The following is a 19911-nucleotide window of genomic DNA, read 5'->3' as shown; positions in this document are numbered from 1 at the left end:
AGGATGCCCCTGGCCTTGACTGCCCTAAGTCTTTGAAGTATACACGGCCTCCAGCTGAGAAATCCCCCTGAGCTCTCAGTAGCATCCTGTGTGCTCGGGCTGCCGCATCTAGAGAAGCAGGCTCGCCCCGCAAACCTTTGCACCAGGGCGAACCACAGAGCACATATGCCCACCCAGGGCCCAGGGGTTTTCTGTGGCGGTAGGTTGGGTTCGTTTTAATTTCCCTCCTCCTTCCAGCCCCCTCTGGCCAGCAGGTGAATTAGGGTGCTCTTTAGCCTGCAGGTATTAAGTTAGACGTTGTAAGAATGCCAACATGGAGCCATCTTTGACTGGCAGAAAGAACGCTTTTACTTCGTTCAGCCTCATAGTAATTATTCACCCATTATTGGACCCTACCACACAACACGCGCATGCTCCCTCGTGCGCTCTCTCTCTCTCTCTCTATATATATATGTATATGTATGTATATACACGTGTGGCTTATTTCATTTATGTATGGTTTAAACATACATATGGTTTTTCTGTATTAAAAAGTTATTAAAGTTTACTTACACAGTTGACACAAGAATGTGTTGTCCTTGTTGAGAGACCCTTTCATCGACGGCCACCCCTGGTCAGGGCCACCCTCCTCCCCAAAGACATTCCTGTTACCCATTTGAGAATTCTCCTTCCAGAGCCTTCCTCTGCATTTCACACATCAGTGAACCTGTGGTCAACATAGGCAATTGAGTCATGTGCATTTAGACAAAAATGGTGCCATGTTTTACGTATCACTAGGCTTTTTTTCCCCTTGTCTGGAAGGTATCTTGGTGATCTTTCCGGTTTAGTACATATAGCTCTACTGGGCTCTTCTTAATGCCCCACGTTATCTCTTCCCTCCAAGGGAATGTTGCAGCCCATTTTACAGATGAGGAAAATGGAGTGCAGAGCAGGGAAAAAGTCACACAGCGGGCAAATGGCAAGGCTGCTTCTGACCCGCAGCCCAGGCTGGATTTTCTCTCACCAGCCAGCCTTCCCCCATTCCCGAAGCCCCAGCAGCCTGCCGTGTCCTTCTTTTCAAACTCATGTGTCGCTCCTTCTAACCCAACCAGAGCTGAGGGATGGGGCTTTCTGGCAGACCCACCATTCGGGTTAATGGAGAGTTACCATCGATACCATGGATGGCCAATTTCCAAGGAATTAGAATAGAATAAAATATACTTAACATTGGAACTCGGTGGAGTGTAATTGAATCTTTGACGATCCAGAAGGCGATTCAGGGCCTGCAGGGCCTCGGGTCATCATTACGATTATCAGTCATCACTGTGTGCGCTGGGCAGGAGCCTCAGTTAATGGGGCTTCCTGGCTGTGGGCCTAAATGGCTCTCATTGTGCACGGTGTCCCCTGTGACGGGCCTTGTCCTCTGGCCAGAAGAGCAGGCTTGGGGAAGGGAACAGCTCTCGCCCGGGAGCAGAAAGCCTGGGACCATCTGTGGGTGGGTGGCTGTCCCTCGTGAGCCTCTGTGACGCACTTTCAGCCAGAGCCTGGGCTCCGTGGTCAGACAGCACCAGCTTTGAGTGCCAGCCCGGATCTTCCTTCGTCAGAGGGAGCAGGTGCACAGTATCTTCCCTTCTCAGGAAGAGGGTGCCCTGATTGCCAAAGGGACTTCCGGGTCTCAGCACCTTATCTAGGAATCTGTAAAGTTGCCTTGTATTTGTTTTTCTCGATTTGCAAGTAGATTCCTCATCTACTTCCAGAAGGATCGAGACCTCAGTTCAATCAGTGCAGAAATTTCAGAAAGATGTCAGTTGGAAGAAAATTATATTATGACTCCCAGACTGAGGAGTACTTCAGTAAAGGGGCACTAAACTTAAGTCGGAGCTCCCTAGCAACCAGAGCAGGAAGGGGAAAAAGCAGGAGTGCCTGCTAATTCTCAGTCTACCACCCAGCCCCCTAAAGAGATAGGGTTCCCACAGTCTGGCAGGCTGAATTTAAGCCTCTGGTTCTCAAGCTTCAGATAGCATACTCTGGCTGCATTCTACAGCCTAAAACCACAAGATTAACAGGGAGCATCCTCCTGCAGCATGCTGTACTCAGTAATACAGAAGAAAAAAAAAAAAACATATCTTTTTAAGTTTTTGCACAGATATGGCCTGGTCATGCATTAGAATGCAAAGTTTACATGAAATGTTAGAAGAAGCACAGGATGACCACGAGGTACACTCACTGAGTCTTTAGAAGTGGGTGTTTATTCTCATCTGCCGTGTGGGGTAAGGTGCACTGCTGGGAAGTTTCGAGAAATTTTGACTTGAGTACAAAGTGGAGAGAAGGATGCGGCCGTGGGGTTGGGCGGGGGGGAAGATGATGCCGGCTTGGGCGAAGGGGAAGGTGCCAGCCGGCAGTGCCAGGCCCCGCTCCATGCACAAGCCCATGCTACAAGGGTGTAGCGTGTTCCTCGAGAACTTTCTGCAACAACGGAACTATGCCCAGGGTGGTAGCCACTGAGCTCTCGAAATGCAGTCTGCCCGACAGAGGGACCAAATTTCGGTTTTATGTAATTTAACCTTAAATAGCCAAATAAGCATCTTTCCTTTTCATTTTAAGTAGTCGCACGTGGCAGCAGCCGCCATGTTGGGCAGCCCAGTAGGAAAATGGTCCTGTCCTTCCATCCAGTCACTCCGTTTCTAGATTTTCATCCTCAAGAAATAATTGGAAATTTCAACAAACTTTCCACATGTAGGGGATTGTCCACGAAGGGTCGCTTATGACAGCAAAAAATTGGAAACACTGTTAAAAACCAACAGAGAGGGACACGAAGGGGAAGGTGCCAAGTTCAGTAAATTATGGGTGGACTACCAGAAAGACACCAACAGTGCTTAGAAAGAACGTCACTGAGGGCGGAGTTGCTTTTGATCCAGCAATTCAGGGAAGGAAGAGTCGAAATAGTCTAGCATATGACTTCAGAGTAAACACGTAGAAAAACAAAAGACTAGAAGGAAATGCACCAGAGTAACAGTCCATTGTTGGTGAGCTCACTGGTACTTATTATTTCCTCCTTTGCATTACTGTGCATCTGGCCTGTTGTCTACACTGAGAACGGAGATTGCTGTGGATTCAGAAGGAAAAGTATTTCTCCAAAGTAAGACAGCCGCCCATTGCTCTACCAGAGGTGCCAGGGAAGGAGGGCGTGGAGGGGGCTTCATGAAATATTCGGGGTCTGACTCAAGGCCCAGCTCACCTCCCGAGCGGCTCAGCATTCTCTTCCCTCATCTCTGTTCAGGATGGACCCCGAAGCCAGCCCCTCTGAAAATCTGATTGCACTAAACAAAGCCAGGACGGTATGGCTCTCGTGGTGGTTTCGCCCAGCACTTGCTGGGACCTCGAAACTCTTTCGTAGACAGAAGTCCTTTGAATCTTTCTGCTCTTAGCAAGTCGAAGTTTTATTCTTTTAAAATTCTTCCTATTCAAAAGAAGAACCTCGTTGTGCAGAGACTCTGGGAAATGGAGCAGAGGCAGGTGCACGATGCCCCATGTCCCCACGACGCGCCACCGTGCCCGTGATGGGCGCCTCCCCACATCCTCTTCTCAGCTGTCTATGCAGACAGGCCGGTATGAATATCACCATTTCACAGATGAGGAGACAGCAGGTCAGAGAGGTTAAGTGCCTCGCCTGAGGTCTCGTAGCTGGTTAAGTGGCAGAACCGAGACCTGAGCCTGAGTTCCAGTCTGTGTTCTCTCCCTGGCTCCGTAGGTGAGGTTGGACGTAACCCCCAGATAGGCTTCTCACCTATTCATGGGATGCTGAGAGCCTCTTGTCCTTCCGAGTGTAACACTTAAAAGCCTTCTATAATGGCTCAGCTCACAGAGTAAGTTACACCGGGCTGATCCTTTCTTTATGGGAGTTTACAATTTAAAGTAGGCATGGGCGCCACAGACGGGGTTATTCAGGATGTGCATTGTCACACACAAACGGAATAAGCTAAGTGTTTACCCGACACATGGACGGACGAATAAAGGCTTTCTGCAGGGAAATGAGTGCGAAGAAAGAGAGAGGCATGTGGAAGAGGTTTTAATCCTGGCAGCATGATTGCACTTCCCTGGGACAATTCTACTCTGCCTACCTTGAATTTAAATAAAGTCCCTTTAACGGCTTGTTCGCAAAAGAGCTTTTTTTCCACCCCTGCCTGAGCCATCACCTCAGCTTCTCTTAATGTAGCCAAGCTCAACCCAGAACAGTTTAGAAAAGAAAAATCGGTGAGTTTTTAAGGGCCTCTAAACCTCCTGGAGTACAGTATGTGCCCTGGAATTTTCGGAGGCATACCGCATCCTCAAGTAAATGGATGTCACAACCCCTCTCTCCCCTCCCGCCTGGACAGCCCCAGCCCTGCTTGGTGTTCTCAGACCATGCCTTGACAAGCTGGAAGAGAGCCCAGGCAAGCGCCGAGACCCTGGCGACAGGGAAGGAAGTTTCAGATCTGCCTGCCTCTGAGCCCCTCTGAGCCCCTCCAATCCTGGGAAACACAGAGAAGTGCTGACCACACACTCCATACTCCCTGGGGTTTATTTGTGCTTTTCTAAACAAGTTGTGCTAATGTTGACTTCCCCATGGGAGAAACAGCCCAAGTTTTAGGGAAAGTGTTGGCTTGATGAATAAAAACAGAAAAACAGCGCCAGGGCCGGGCCAGGGATGGGTGCCATGTATCCTGGGCAGGAGTCCATGGTTCTCTCTCTCCAGCTGGGGCTCACAGGGCAGCCTCCCCGGAGTGGTGGACAGACTCACCCCCCTGGGTGTTTCTGCTCCGTGACTCCCATCAGCATGTCCAGCTGCATTTCGCACTGTGCAGCATCCCTTCGCGGTAGGAGGGAGCAGGGGAGGGGGGTGGATTTCGGAAGTCCTGCGGGACCGCCCGTATGGGGAACGGAACGGGAGCAGTTGTCCACATCCAGCAGGTTTGGTGGATTGTTTTAACCCGTCCCCGCACCGTGGCCGGAGCTTAGCTGCAGCATCCCCGAGCGCTGCCCGCCACGCCGGCATCGGGGAGAGAGTGGCGTGCAGCGCATCCCCACTCACGAAGAGCCACTCATTTGTATCTCATTTTCAAGTTATTATCGAGCTGCCGGTTGTGAGGCTGTTAGGACAGCAACTGTCGGCCAGGTGCAAGCACCTGCCATCACCTCCCATTGGCTAAAGACACCTATGGCAGCGCCTGAATCCTCTTCAGGCCCTCCCACCCCTGCCAGAGTGGGAGCCACGGGAGGCAAAGCAAACGCAGCAGCTGAGGACGGGGAGAACACCCCGGCCACTCCAGGCCCCCGGCTCAGCCCGGCTCAGCCCCCGGCGGGCCCCGGGATCATTAGCATCGTTCTGACTCCTCCTGGAGAACGCCACCGTAAAAGACTCAGATTGTGTCTCGTGCTTTATTTAATTTATTTTATTTTGGGCAGCGAAAGGGGGCGGGGGGATGAGAGAGGATCCATCCAAACAACCATTTAGGCTTGTCAGAGTTCATTTATTCAATTAGTGAGGTTAGCACTCCCGGGCTCCCAGCTGCCAGGCAGCAGAGCCAGGGTGGATGCAGCCTGGGAGCAGGAGCTGGGGAGGGCGGTGCCCATCGGAGAACGGGGTGCTCTGATCAATTACGGGTCTTCCCCCCCCCCCCCGCCCCCGCCCTGCTTGACTGAAGTGCAGAGGGATGCCTGTGATTTCCCTCCTTCCTTGAAGAGCCTTCTCTCTCCATAATATAAATTGCTCCACGTGTGTGTCTTTGCAAGCACTGTGCATCCAGGCAGGGGAATAAATATGCTTTGTATTCACTGCGTTTTACCTAAGCAGTTTAAAATTCATTCTTTTCTTTTCTTCTCTCTCTCTCTCTCTCTCTTTTTTTAAGTATATATATATATATATAAAAGCAACACCAGAAAGCAGATGTTTTGTGATCAGGAAGCAAGCACACTTCTGCCTTAAATTGAGGACCTGTGGGGGTCGTCTCAAATGCATAGAGACTGCAAGAGAAAGTAATCTTTGTGTACCAGACAAGTGAGACTGTTTGTCATCCTTACTTCCTATGCAAAGAATTCCCAAGTCAACACAGACTTCACGATGGGGTCTCTCACTTCGGGGTTGCCGAATCCTGCAATCAGACGTGGGGCTAAAATGACTTCATTGTTCCAGATGCGTACCCACCGCGTTCCTACTGGTTTTCCTTGCCCTTTGGTGCCAGGGAGCCAAAATGAGCCACATTCTTGGGCTATATCTATTTACCTACAGCATTGGTGTTCAATCCAGGGCACTTCTGCCTGTCGGGGGACATATGGCAATGTCTGGAGTTAGTTTTTGGTTGTCACAACATGGAGGGTGCTGCTGGCGTCTGGTGTGTAGGGGCAGGGCTGCTGGTCAGCATCCTAGACGGCACAGAACAGCCCTCACCATGGGGAATCACACCCCCCCTGCACCCCTCAGGTGTCAGCAGTGCTGAGGCTGGAGAACCCTAGACTGTGGGGAGAGGGACCTGTTTGCAGAGCAAACAGCAGAGGAGCTGAGAGGGCCCCAGTGTTTCTAAATGGGGTGCTCTGGCATGGGGGGGCACTGTCCCGTGCCTGTGGGGTATTTCACATGTGTGGCCACCACCCAGGAAATGCTAGTCATGCTCCCCATCATTGTGACAACCAGAAACAGCTCCTACACATTCCCAAAGGCCCTCTGGGTGCCCATGCCCCTGAAGAACCACTGCCTTTAATGTTTGCCTTTAGTAATGACCGTGTGCTCAGTGCCAAGCTAAGGTCTCAAGCATCCCTTCTGTTCCTCATCCCAGGAGATGTGTGTGTACCTCCAGGTCGGACGTAGGGAAGGGAGATGACGCTGAGAGAGGTGCCGTCCCTTGCCGGCAGCCAAGAAGCAGGGGGAGGCGGGATGGAAGCCCAGACCTGTCAGAGGCCAAAGTCTTAACCCCTCTGTTCATCCCTGAGCCTCTCAGAGCCTCAGTTCGCTCATCTGCTAAATGGGGGGGAAAACAATACCCATCCTTGCACCTCAGCTCATGTTTTTCTTGAGACTTTTCAGAGAGGAGGCACATAAAGTGGCTTTGAAAAAATACAGAGCACAACTGTGAGGAAATTGCAGTAATTATTGTAGCTGCCAGGAGGCTAAAACCACGTGAACAGTGAACAGCATTCCTCATGAACCAGCACCATCCGCTGAGTCAGTGGCTGCTGGATTCTGCACTTAGAAGATCAGGTTTAAAGCCAGACTAGGTTTGGGCCGAAATGTACGTAGTAGTCGCAAAGCAATGTCAAATACCCTTTGAGTGATGTGACTAGTTGGCTTCTTGTTAGGCGTTACGTCATTAAGCAGATGGGTTATATAACAGCACTCCAAAGGGAATGTCTTGAAAGCTTTGGGTCTTACAAAAAGCATCCCGGGTGTCGTGGCAAACGCCCCTGACTCAGAATCTCACTAAAGCAACCCCAGCTTGGTGGCGGATGACAGGGTGTTGGGCAGCAAGTCAAGGGAACCAGCCCCCAGGTCATATCCAGTTCACCTTGGGGGGCTTTCAGAAAGTCAGAAAGACTGGACCAAACCCCAGCCAATTAAATCAGAACCTCTGGGTGCATTTGTTTAAACCCCCTCCCACCCCACACTGGTCCAGATCTGCAGCCAGGGGTGAGAATGGCTTGCCTAGATTAGAGGTTGGCAACCTTTTTCCGTAAAGGGCCAGAATAGGAAACATTTTCAGCTTTGTGGTCAGAGGGTCTCTGTCTCTGTGACTCCAACCACCCTGCCCTTGGCGTTGGAAAGCAGCTAGAGACAATAAGTAAACAAGGGGGCAGGGCTGGTCCAATAAATCTTTATTGTGGACACTGAAGTTGGAATGTCACATCAATTTCTTATGCCATGAAATATTATCCTTTTGATTTTTTTCTCACCAACCATTTAAAAAATGGAAAAAAAACCCACAAAACATTCTGAGTGCATAGGCTGTCCAAAAACTGGTGACGGGTCTAGAGGAACACTGAACTCTCTTCCAATGCAGATTTTCTAGAAGTCTCTAAGGAAACAGGCTTTCCTCTCCAAATCATACCGATTCACCCGGCCAGACACCTCTGTCCTTGGACATGGTGGTGGGCCTCCCTGCCCATATTATTAGCGTCATCTCCAGCCACAATGGCCTCCCAGCCCACTCAGTGCCTTTGACTTTGCTCTTCCCTGTGCTTGGAACCCTCTGTTCCAGATAAACACACGCCCTGCCCCTTCACAGTGGTCACGATCCACCCAGATGTCACCTCCCCCAAGATGTCTTCCTTGACCACCCTACGTATGCTGCGAAAGTTGAATGGTAAAATTCTGCTGACCTGTCGTCAGACCGAGCTGTTTCCACGGGACCCCCAAAAAAGTCCAGTCCTCATCCCCATTTTACAGATAAGGACATGGACTCAGCATCGACACATCACTTGCCCAAGGTCAGGCAGCTCCCAGATGGTCACACAAACCCTTAGAAACGTTGGCCCTTTCATCCTAGAGTTTCCTTGGGCAAAACCAAGCAGGAGGCTTGGTAGCTTGGTTTTCCTTCTTTGGGCCCCAGGCCTTGTCCCTCTCTGCCTTGGGCTGGCTGTGTGGGCTGGTCAGTCACTCTAGCCTGTTAGCTTGCAATGTGCCATTGGAACTTCCTGCAGCAGAGCAGACGGACTGCGTGGGAGGGACCATTTCTTTCCCAATGTGGGATAAGCTCCTTCTTTTCTGTTGCTTCTCCTGACGGCTGAGCTGGTTAATCTCAGCAGAGACCTTGACCCGCGTCTGGCTCACCATCAAAGGGGGCTCCGTCTGCACTGGACAGTAACCCCTGGCCTGCTGTCCTGCCGGGACCAGCCTCCCGCAGCTTAGGCCCAGACTGTCCAGACCTACAGTCTGTCACCACCTTGCCACTGGCACGGTCACTTTGGCAGCCACAGGCCCCTTCTTGAAAACTCTGGGAAGAATGTTCTTAGGGAAGATGGTCTACCTTTTGCCTTTCCTGTTCCTCAAAAGCATATGTCTCTGTCTCTCCTTTTACCTTTTTCAAAAAGATGTTTAGGCTCTCTGTTTCTTTCAGGGCACCGCAAGGACCCCACATTACACCTGACTCCCTGTCCCGGGAGGAAGAGGGCGGTTTGGTATCACCGCACATCCACCCAGGGAGCATAGGCCGAGGCTCAGAGCTGAGTCGTGAACCCATGTCTCCGGAGTCTTTGTGGCGGCTCCAGAACCTCCCCAGTGGGGGAGCTGGGGCTTTCTGCAGGGACTGGCCCAGCCACACGTGCACAGTAGCGAAGCAGGTGCCTTTGCTTAGACTGTGGGTGGCGTGGGGACCGACGGAAGTCCTAGGAGCCCCCGTCCCCCCCCCCCCCAGGAGCCAGCCCTGGTCTTGCTGCAGTCCCCCCGGCCTTACAGCCATCCCAGCACCCACGTCTCCCGCTGCCCCGAGCTGTCATTTGAAACTCACCAGGCTCCAGTGCCTTCTCTCTTCCTTCTGGTGCCAAGCAGGTTTTGTCTGGCGACGCTTTTTAGCATGACCTTAGAGCTCCTTTAAAATAAAACGTGCCCGTTCCTTATATCTGAGGGAGAGTGTTGCCAGGACGCGGAATTGGGGTGAATCAGGATGAGGCTTTGCTGATCGTGGACCCCTTCCCAGAGCCCCCGTGGCCGTGCCCAGGCCGCTCAGGCTGGTTCACACGCGGGTCAGTGACTCGCTTAATGTGGCAGAGCCCCAAGAGCCAGGTCTCTGCTGTCCCTAAAGGACTGGTTAAAACAGAGAGAACCATGCCCTGCTAGAGGCAGCTGTGAATCTGTCCGCTCCAGAAGGAACGCGGTCTTCCGTCTTTTCACCTCGAGCGGGAGACCCCAGTACCCAGCCGCCTCCTGTACCACTGCCATTCACTGTCTCGTCCACGCAGCTTCTGCAGACAGGTCCGTGCCCTGCTGCCCGGAGAACAGAAGCCCCCAGGACTCTGCCCGACCAGCAGGGCCCCGGGCTGGGGTGGGGACTCAGGGGTGAAAATTCCAGTCCGAGAGGCCTGGGCTTCGGCAGTCCGGGGTGCTGGTCAGGTGCACAGTCAGCAACGTGCAGGTGGGCTCGCCCCTTGGGGGCGGAGTGTGGGTGCACACCAACGGTGCGGCTGGCTTCCTAAGGAGCTGCTCCCTGCCTCTGGGTATGTCAAGAGTTGGTGGCGCCAGGCAGTAACCAGTGGCTTGTAGGACGAAGGGTTCCCTCCAGTCTGTGGGAGCCACCTCCTCTCCGGGTCAGGGAGACAGGAGGTCACAGGGCCAGGGCAGTGGCTCCATTTCTCCTCCACACCCTGTCCTGTTCCTAGCTTCCCCTCTTCCTCCATGCTGGGAGCCCCTGCAGGAGGGAGGAAGCCAGTCAGAGGCTTTGACGAGCGGCTGCTTTAAGGAAAGACACTCCGGGCTCTGGATATAAAAGGAAGTAAGCGGTGGCCAGAGGAAGACACAGTCTGGAATAGATGTCCCTATGGTTTTTCTAATGCGCTTGTCGGTTTCCCCCTCCGACGAAGGCAGATAGGTAAGGCATTCCCACCTGGGTCCTGGTAGAAAATGTTCTCCCTCTTCCATCTCTCCAACTGGGGGCCTTCTCTGGCTACGGAAACTTAGATTATTTTTTGGAGGTAGGGACATCAAGCCGCACGCCACTGTCCTCCTTCCCTTCCCATGACAGATCGTTAAATTATTCCAGGGGAGCCGGAGCTCTGAGGCTAAATTACTGCAACGGCCGTATCATGGCAACTGAACCTGTCTCCCGTTCTAGCACTTTCTTCCGCAGCTGCAGCCACCGAGAAACTTGGTCGAGAAAAGTCATTATCAGGCCTGGGCAGAGAATCCAAGACACTAAGTGTCCCGGAACCTGCCTGTCTCTGCGGACCCACAGGGCAGCGCCCCCCGCCCCCCGTTGGGGCAAGCTTTGCACGCGTAATGAAGCCAATTAGGGACATGGGGGCGCTTAGTATGTGACGTAGGAGCTTTTGTTGACAGGCAGAGAAGGCCCCTCTCTTTCTGTGGCCCTGATTTTTACCCTGGGCCCTGGCAGAGCCGATGTGCATGTGGGGAGGTGGCCCGTGAACAGGTGATGTCAGAGAGTGATGCTCGTGGTGCCGACTTGTCATGGCGCGATGGGCTCTGCGGTACCTGGCCGTTCGGGGCAGATGGTCAGGGAAGGCTTCCTAAAAGGGACGACTCTGATCTGAGACTGAGCTGTTGAGCAGACTGTGCGGGGACTGAGGCAGGCGGAGCTCCAGGCGCCCCAGCTGCTCAGGCCCTGAAGCTCATCGAAAGAGGACCCTCGTCAGGACGAGGCTCGCAGAGTAAGGGCCTTCGTATCTGCCATGGTGCCAAATGGAAGCAGAATTCATGCCACTGCTTTAAATACTTGGGTGAATGGGTGCCTGATAGCTGCGGGCAGGGCTGTGGAGCCCACAGGGGACCAGTGGAGGATGGGAGAGGCGGCACCCCGGACGCCCAGAGACCAACGGCAGAAATCTGTCACCACCGGGGGGTCAGATGTAGCAAATAAAAATACGAAATGCCAGTTTAATGTGAATTTCAGATTTTAAAAATGCTGTAACTACAGTGGGGTGAGGAGATTTGGTTTGGGTTTTGTTGTTTTATAGTGTAAGTATGTTACATGCGATATTTGGGACATAGTCATCCGAAACAGTTACTTGTTCTTGGTCTGAAAATCTTATTTTAACTGAGTGTCCTGTGTTTCATCTGGCAGCCCCCAGCCCTGGGGGCCAGAGTGACAAGGCGGGGAGCCAGAGAGCAGTCGAGAACGGAGGAGGGGCTGCCTAGGGGAACCGGTGTCGCGGCGTGCAGAGCTGCTGTTGGAGAGGGGGCCCCAAAGGAGAAGGACGCTGGGAAGAAGTACCCCAACCCCTCTCTGCTCACAGGGGAGTCGGGGTGATGCCTTGTGGGGTGTGGGGTTTCTCCCCACAAGGGGAACCTTGTTTCAAGTGAAATCGTCCCCCAGAATCCCAGCTTGCAAACCACACTTCCCTGTTTCCAGCTGGGGAGGGTGAGACAGACAGAGCATCCCTGTGGCCACAAGGACAGCCCACTGGGGGAGAGGGGCATTGGTCTGTGGGCTTCCGGTCCCACCTCTGCAGCTTGGCTTTTTGAAGGTAGGCGGGGCGGGCGCCTTCCCCTTTCCTCATCTGTAAGATGGGTTTCTGGTCTAGGCCCAGAAGCCCCCCCGCCACTGGCTGGGAGGGCAGGAGAAAACACAGTTAGCTTTACCTACCTCACATGATTTCCCCCATTCATTCTGTCATTCACTCCTTCATTGGTTCGTTTTGCTTCTTAGTGAGTGCTCACTAGAGGCCCAGCTCCATGTGAAATGCCTCAGACATACTATCTCATTGAATCCTTACCACCACTCAACAGAGCAATTATCCCCATTTTACAGACGAGCAAGCAGAGGCAGAGAGTAGAGGAGCCAGCTTGACCCCCAGCCTGTGCAATTCAGCCCTCCACCCCGTCTGTGCTTCTGGATTCCTGACAGCTCCCAGCTTGAAGGGGGGCCACTCAAACAGGGGGCGCAAACTCATCCTTGCTGTTGGAAGCACAGCTCCCTGCCAGGGGGTCGGAAACATCACATCTGATGCAGACAGAATTTCTGTTTTACTGGGGGCCTGAGTGCAACCAGAGAAACCGAGTCTGGTTTAAATTACCTCCCACTCTGCCCCACAAGAGCCGAAAACCTTTGATTGTTTTTCTCCGCCTACACTTCCCCAGCCCAGCCCATGCCCACCCCAAGACCCAGGTCACTGCCTACCTGCTGCCTCAGAAAAAGCTGTAGCCACACTTCCTCATCATCCAATGGACGGAGGAGGGGAGGCGAGGACGGGGAGGCACAGCCCAGATTCGCACAGACAGCCCCTCCCCTGAGTGCTGCGAGGGAGCAGGAATAAAGCACGTGGGGGGCTTTGTATGTCGCCAGAGACACGTTAACTTACCTCTCCCTCCTCATGAACTTCGCAAATGATGCTCCTTAACTGGGTCCTGAGATGATCAGTGGTTGCTGCAGAGGGGGCCTCCTTCCCTCTGGCTTCTGGTTCTCCTCTCCCTGCACATGTGCCTACGGCTCTTTGGTCGTCCCACACCCCAACTCTTGTCTGGCCCTAAAAGGGTATCGTGTCAGGGGAGAGCCTCCCCACCCCACACACTCGGATGCTTGGCGGCATGACCCGTGTTCACATACGTGAACCTGCCCTCCAGAGCCCATGGCTCTGTCCCCAACTCCAGGCTGGGCATGGCCCCGGTTAGACCCCTGTGACTCTCAGCTTCTGGTGACCACCCGACTCCCAACCTCCCCTTCCCCTTCTGTGATTGAATGGACTTCTGCATTGGTTTGCTTGGCCCGAACAAATGAGCCCGCTCACAAATCCGTTTCTTCCTCTCCCTGCATTTCAAAACTCGCCAGCCACCCTGAGCCTGGGGTGTTTTATTGTTGTTTCCTTTCCCAGACTTTTAAAAATAATATTTGTCCCAGCCAGGGTGAGTGCCTCTCCTCCCCCTCCGCACTGGCAGGCTCAGGGGCATGAATCACTGTCCTCACTCCCTGTCTCCTGCCGTGCCCCCGGGATGGCCTCCAGCACCTTGCATCGATTGGCCGGCGCTGTGGATTTGCCTCTTGGGCCTTCTTGCAGAGCTGCCTTGCCGTAATCCCCTGCGGCTGTCGGCCTGGCTTTCTCGGAAGATCAGGTGCTGAGGTGACTCAGTTATTGGAGGCACACCCCAGTCCGAACCGCAGTGGACCAGAGAAGTGGTCACCTCCCAGCGTGGACTTGTCCATCTGGGGCCTCCTGGGGAGACACGGTGACCACATTCTCTGCCTCTTCCCAGAGCAGGTGGATGCTTGGAACTCTCAGGGAGGTGGTAGAGGGCGTCCATAGCAGGTTTTCTAATGTGCTGGTCGTCTGGAGTGTTCCTCCTAATGGCAGGTGTCAGAAGCCTCTAGAATGCCGAGCTCTTTAGAAGCTGCCCTCTGTATCTGTCATCATCTTTTCGGCCTCTTTTGTGCTTCCTCCATCATTTGCCTGACATGGCTTCCCGGTGGCTGGCGGGCTTCAGCTAGACCCGGAGGACTTAGCTCCAGGGCAGAAGTGGGCTACTCTGCCCAGAAGGGCAAAGTGTGGCAAAGCCGGAAGTCAGGGAGCTCCACAGACGAGGGCACCGGCTCTCAGACAGCTGTCCCCTCACTGTGTCACATGCGCCCTGGGAGCTCTGGCCCCTGAACATAGAGCATCCGGCATGGTGTCAGAACATGATACGCATCAGCCAGCGCTGGTCCGCTCCCCACTCTGGCCGTTGGGCCTGGCGTCGAAGATCTGGGTGACCAGAGACAGGAAAGTGAGGAATAGATGACCTTTACAGGTCTGTCTACTTGCTTCTCTGCTGAGCAGGTCTCTAGGCAGGGGGGCCGGACACTCACCGCCAGCAATGAGGGCTCCCCAGTAAATGCCTTTGACCATCAGTCCTCTCTGAAAATGTCGATCACTCAGTGGACGTCTTTCTAAAATACACAGTGCCTTTCCCTACCTGGACGCGGGACGCTGCGCCCAGCTGCCACGCGGGTGCGATCAGAGCCGTCCCGGCGTGCCCACTGTTTGCTCCTGCAGCTAACATTCCCAGGCTGCTGTGTTGTGCCACTTCGTTTAAATATCATATTTTGGTTTGGGGGGGCCTAATTCGGGGGTTGGCAAAATAAGGTTCAAGTGGTGCCAGCTCCCCCCTTTTTTTGTAAATAAAGTTTTATTGGCACACAGCCGCATCCATTCATTTACATATTGCCTGTGGCTGCTCTCACGCTAGAGTTGAGTCGTTGCAAAGCCAAAAATATTTGCTGTGTGACCCTCTGCAGAGGAAGCGTGCCCGCCCCTGGCCTAACCCATGGCTGTCAGTTATCACTTGTTGAGGCCTGTTAGGCACCTGCCACTATTAACCCCTTTGCCCTCCCCAGCTGCTCTGGGATGCGAAATTAGATAAACAAGTTTGTAAAGTAAAAGATAGATTTCGGTGGGCAGGGGCCAGGGTCAAGGGCTTTCCCATAGGTGACAGGCGGTAGCGTAAGGTGTGGGTGTTGTGGCCTCGTCGTCGGATGGCGGGCTCTTACCTTCCTCCCGGGTTCTCTGGGTTCTAGATGAGCGAGAGCATCTCCTGTGCAGGCAGCAGGAGCTTCGTGGCATCGACAGCACACAGCCTGCTTCGCTCTGAGCCCCTGGCTCCCCGAGTCTCTGTCTTGGGCCCCTAAGTAGTGGCTTCGGTTCCCATCCCGTGTATGCTCCCAAGACGGAACTGAATGGGTTCACTGAACCCCTGCAGGGGCTCCTGCCACCGTCCCACCGCGTTCTGGAGATGCTGTCGGGACATCACGTAGGCGTGTGTGGATGCTGCTCCCCCAGTGGGGTCAGAAGAGATGCCCGGGGGTCAAGAACGGGGCGTATGCGTTGGTGTACCCCAACAGCTGCAGCTGCTAGGTTGTCAGGCTTCAGTCTCCCCAGATGCCTTACTCTTGATGAGTAAGTGGGGGGGGGTGTCAGTGCCTGAGGGCTGCTGTTGGGCACTCTTGACGGGGGGACCATCCCTGGCAGTTTTCTAACCCCCCAGTGACTATGAGTCCGACCCGCCAAGCTCGGCCAAAGTTCTCCACGCATTTGTGGGGTCCTCTCTTCTCTTCCCTTCGTGTTCTTCTCCTCGTGCACCTGCCATGCACATTGCCCAGTTAGGAGCACCTAGAGCCTGCTCTTAGCTGGAGGGGTTAGAACAGTCCAAGACGCGTGTGGGGGTAAGCCGCCTCCAGGCTGATGAGAACCAACCAGACATAATGGGAATTCGGGATATGAGGCCGTCCTCCTTAAGGTTCTGAGCACTGCGGTAGATCCCGAAGAGATACAATTGCCAGGGCCCTTTCTGAGTGTGGTGGAGACGTGGCAGGGGCGGGGGTGGGCACTGAGTGCGGGCAGCAGGTGTTCAGAAGTTGAGTGGCCACCCTTAATTCAGCCTTCTCGGGAGGCCTGGCCATGACCTGGCAGCAGGTGGCATGAGGGGGTGTGGGCCAGTGGTAAGGGGAGCCCCCTGCTCAGCACCCCCCAGGCCCTCCCTGATCCAGGGAGTCCTGCTGCCCGCCCTGTTTTGCACGGGAGGTCACCCCGGCTTCTCCTTGCCTCACTCAGACCCCAGGGACAGACAGTTTAATCCAGTGTCAGAGGCTTCTGAGTTTGGTGATGGCTTGGGACCCGGGGGTTCATCCCTCAGTGGTCCTCGCCGGGGCAGCAGCAGATTTGGGCAGAGCGAGAGGTGTGGAGGGGTCCATGGGTTTCAACCCAGCAGGTGGCTTCCCGAGTTTCTCCACCCACTTTGATATTTCCTGGGGTTACCGTGGATATAGCGGACTTGGCAGAGGTGATAACAGTGAGCGAGAGATGAGGCAGATCCATTTTTTAACCAGATTTAAGCCAACAAGAAAGAGGCTGGGTTTTCTTTTTTTCCTTTTTAATTTTTTTTCCTCCTCCTCACCAACATTGCCTGTTCTGAGGATAATGACACCAAAGGGTGTTAAATTGGTTCTGAATGTCCACCTCTGGCTGGCCACATTCTTGTAACGATTTCATTAGCCTGAATTATCCACTTTATTTTCTTGTAATGGGATTAGCTGTACTTGAGGCAGCTGAAGACCAGAGGGGGAGAAAGTGGGGGAGAGCGTCTGCTGTGGATTTCATTAACTCACCCCGGCAGAGGCGTGGAACTGACCAGAATGTGCGCCCCAGGCCAGGGGTGGTGTCTTGATCCTCTCCTTCTGAAAGGAGGAAGGAACACAAGCTGTTTGAATGGGCTAGCTCGGCCCGAGGGAAAACAGGGGTGCCTGGGTCTGGCTGAAGGATGCCTCCCCGGGGACAGTTTCTTCCAATTATCTTATAAAACTGGTAGGTCATGTGGGTAAGATGGAGAACTGCTGCTTTTTTTCAGGGCACCAAGAGTCACAAGATCACATCTGACGCTCTCAGCTCGTGGCTGAAAGCCCCTGGGGTCCACCAGGAGGGGCCTGCCTGCCTGGCCCAGCCTTCTCCTTCTCCGCTTCAACCTGAAACCCCGTAAGGGCTTGGAAGCTGTCCCTTCCTTGGCACCAGCGCAGATCCTTTTAATGGTTGAGAGCATCCTTGTCTAGAGCTTCCATTTCTTCATTCCCGTCATATGCCAGGAACCCTGGATCCAGCAGCCTTGTAGGGTGGGGTGATCATTTTTCAGGTGACAGAGCTGAGCCTTAGAAAGGTGACGTCATGTGTAGAGCTGGGATCTGAACCCACGTCTGACTCCACACTTCCGTTCTTTCAGTGATGCTGGGACTTGGCCCCTCACATTCAAAACTAGACCCCTGCAGCAGCTCCCCACTTTCAGAGCCCCTTGCGAGTTAGAGGCTTCACCTCACTGTGTGCGCTTCGGACTTCCCTGATGACCACCTGCCTTTCCATCTCCCAAATTGTATTCCGCAACTGTGTCCTGAGAGATGCTAATAGGTTTTCTTATTTGGGGGTAGGAGGGGTTCGGTGGCCAGATGAGTTTGAGAAATACCATGTCTTCTCTGTCACTCTTCCAGATCCACCTTCCATGCACCTAAGACCTTAAAAGCACTGACAAGGTCTGCAGCAGAGAAGCTTGCTGAACTCTGTTTAACCAGCTAGCTCTCAAATTTATTTAATTCCAGAAGCCTTTTTATACAAAAATACCTATTAACATCTTTCAGGACAAACTTGAAAACTACTGTTTTTAAAGGGTTACCTTTGACCTTAAAACTACTTTTATGGCATCTTCTGCCTAAGGACTATGTTCAGGTTCAGCAGACAGTATTCAACCTTCAGTCGCTTCTTGAATCCTTCAGCCATGCACAGATGGACCCCCACTAGTTAAGGGCACAGGCTTTACAATTTCCTTAGGCCTAGGGTTGGGTCCTGGCTCTACCATTTAATACAGCCTTGTGAGTTTTCTGTTAAGTCCCTTAAGCAGCCTGAGCCTTAACCCCTGCCTCACAGGATTGCTGAGGATGGCATGAAGTTGTACGTGGGATATACTTACATTCAATGCCCGGCCCATTGTGTGCCTTCAAAGGATGTGACTCCAAAACAGACCTGTGACAGTCATTTGGGGGAGCAGGAGAAAAACCTTAGAATTTCTGTTTCTGTTGGTTTTTTTTTTTTTTTTTAAGATTTTATTTATTTATTTGAGAGAGAGAGAACACATGAGAGGGGATAGGGTCAGAGGACGAAGCAGACCCCCCGCCGAGCAGGGAGCCCGATGCGGGACTCGATCCCGGGACTCCAGGATCGTGACCTGAGCCGAAGGCAGACGCTTAACGCCTGAGCCACCCAGGCGCCCACGATGACGGTTTTATTCCCCACTTTACGGACAAGGATCTGGGTCTTATTTATTTATTTTTTTTAAAGATTTTATTTATTTATTTGAGAGAGAGAGAATGAGAGACAGCACGAGAGGGAAGAGAATCAGAGGGAGAAGCAGACCCCCTGCTGAGCAGGGAGCCCAACGCGGGACTCGATCCCGGGACTCCAGGATCATGACCCGAGCCGAAGGCAGTCGCTTAACCGACTGAGCCACCCAGGCGGCCCTGATCTCTTAAGAGATCCAGATTTTATTTTATTTTATTTTTATTTTTATTTTTTTAAAAGATTTTATTTATTTGAGAGAGAGAATGAGAGAGAGAGAGCACATGAGAGCGGGGAGGGTCAGAAGGAGAAGCAGACTCCCCGCCGAGCAGGGAGCCCGATGCGGGACTCGATCCCGGGACTCCAGGATCATGACCTGAGCCGAAGGTAGTCGCTTAACCAACTGAGCCACCCAGGCGCCCCTGTTTCTGTTTCTGTTTTATCTTATCCTTTCAGATGGCCTAATTTTTAAATATTTTATGGCGTACGTATAGAGTGAAACAGTAGTCAATAAGTACATTTACAAATTAGAAGTGTACGTATATTCAGGATGAATGCTCATAACTATTTTATTGAGAATGTGCATCAAGCCCAGGATTAAAAAAATTGAAAACCACAGGCTTATCAGTCATTGAGAAAAAGGCTGTGCCCTGTGGAGGGCAGAGCACGCCTGGCCCGCTGTTCTTTCCCAGCACAGAGCCCAATGTCTACACTCAGGACACATTCAGGAAATAGTTGCCCAGTGAATGAAGGACTTGTAGTATCTGAAGGACGAGGCACGTTTGGATTCCTTCCTTGCCTCAAATCCGGGTCCGGGTCCTGGAGGATGATGAGCAGTGATTCCTTCGGTGGATGTGTAGCCATAAGTGGTCCACCCCTGGAGTAGATGCCATAGAGCAAAATGCACTGGCGAGACCCTCTGTGTCTCACGGAGCTTAGAATTCCACAGAGGCCACATTGTGTGAACCCAAGCCCGCTGGGGCCCGCTGGGCTGCAGGCGGCCAGGAGAGACCCAGTCCTGGCTAACAAGGAGGTGAGGAAATTTCATCACTTTGGAAGTAGGGCAGCCCTTCTGATCTCTTGGAACCAAACCAGAACGGGAACTCGGATGTGGAGGTGATGGACAGGCGGCCCACAGGCTGTGTCTGTTGTATTTGGCGACACAGGGTCCAGAATGTTTGACTGTGTTACCGATATTTGGAAATTGCATTTCTCAAAAGCATCTGGAGTGCGGGACGGTTTAGAAGAAAGAGAAGATGTGCCAGTCCTTGGCCCAGGCGTCCCACTGGCGATCCAGAATGGAGCTGAGTCGTCCATGACCCCTTTTGGTGGAGCCGGGGTCCTGAACCTAGAGCAGATTCCCACTCCTCTCACGTGTTCCCACATGTGCTCACTCACTCACTTGCTCTCCCCCATCAGTCCAGCCTGGAAACGACTCTGCCAGGGTCACCC

The 19911-nt window shown here is 53.0% G+C and overlaps 1 protein-coding gene across 3 annotated transcripts in view; it reads left to right on the top strand.

The window, feature by feature from the left end:
- Window positions 1-19911, top strand: part of RBM19 (RNA binding motif protein 19) — a 133750-nt gene that overhangs the window by 58801 nt on the left and 55038 nt on the right. The gene's annotated exons all lie outside the window — the stretch shown is intronic.

The sequence above is a fragment of the Mirounga angustirostris genome, unplaced genomic scaffold, assembly GCF_029215605.1.
Source record: "Mirounga angustirostris isolate CCGP_5_RB_7025 unplaced genomic scaffold, mMirAng1.0.hap1 SCAF_14, whole genome shotgun sequence".
NCBI classification, from domain to species: domain Eukaryota; kingdom Metazoa; phylum Chordata; class Mammalia; order Carnivora; family Phocidae; genus Mirounga; species Mirounga angustirostris.
Note: the sequence above shows the minus strand (reverse complement) of the source record. Positions and strands in the feature narration are given on the sequence as shown.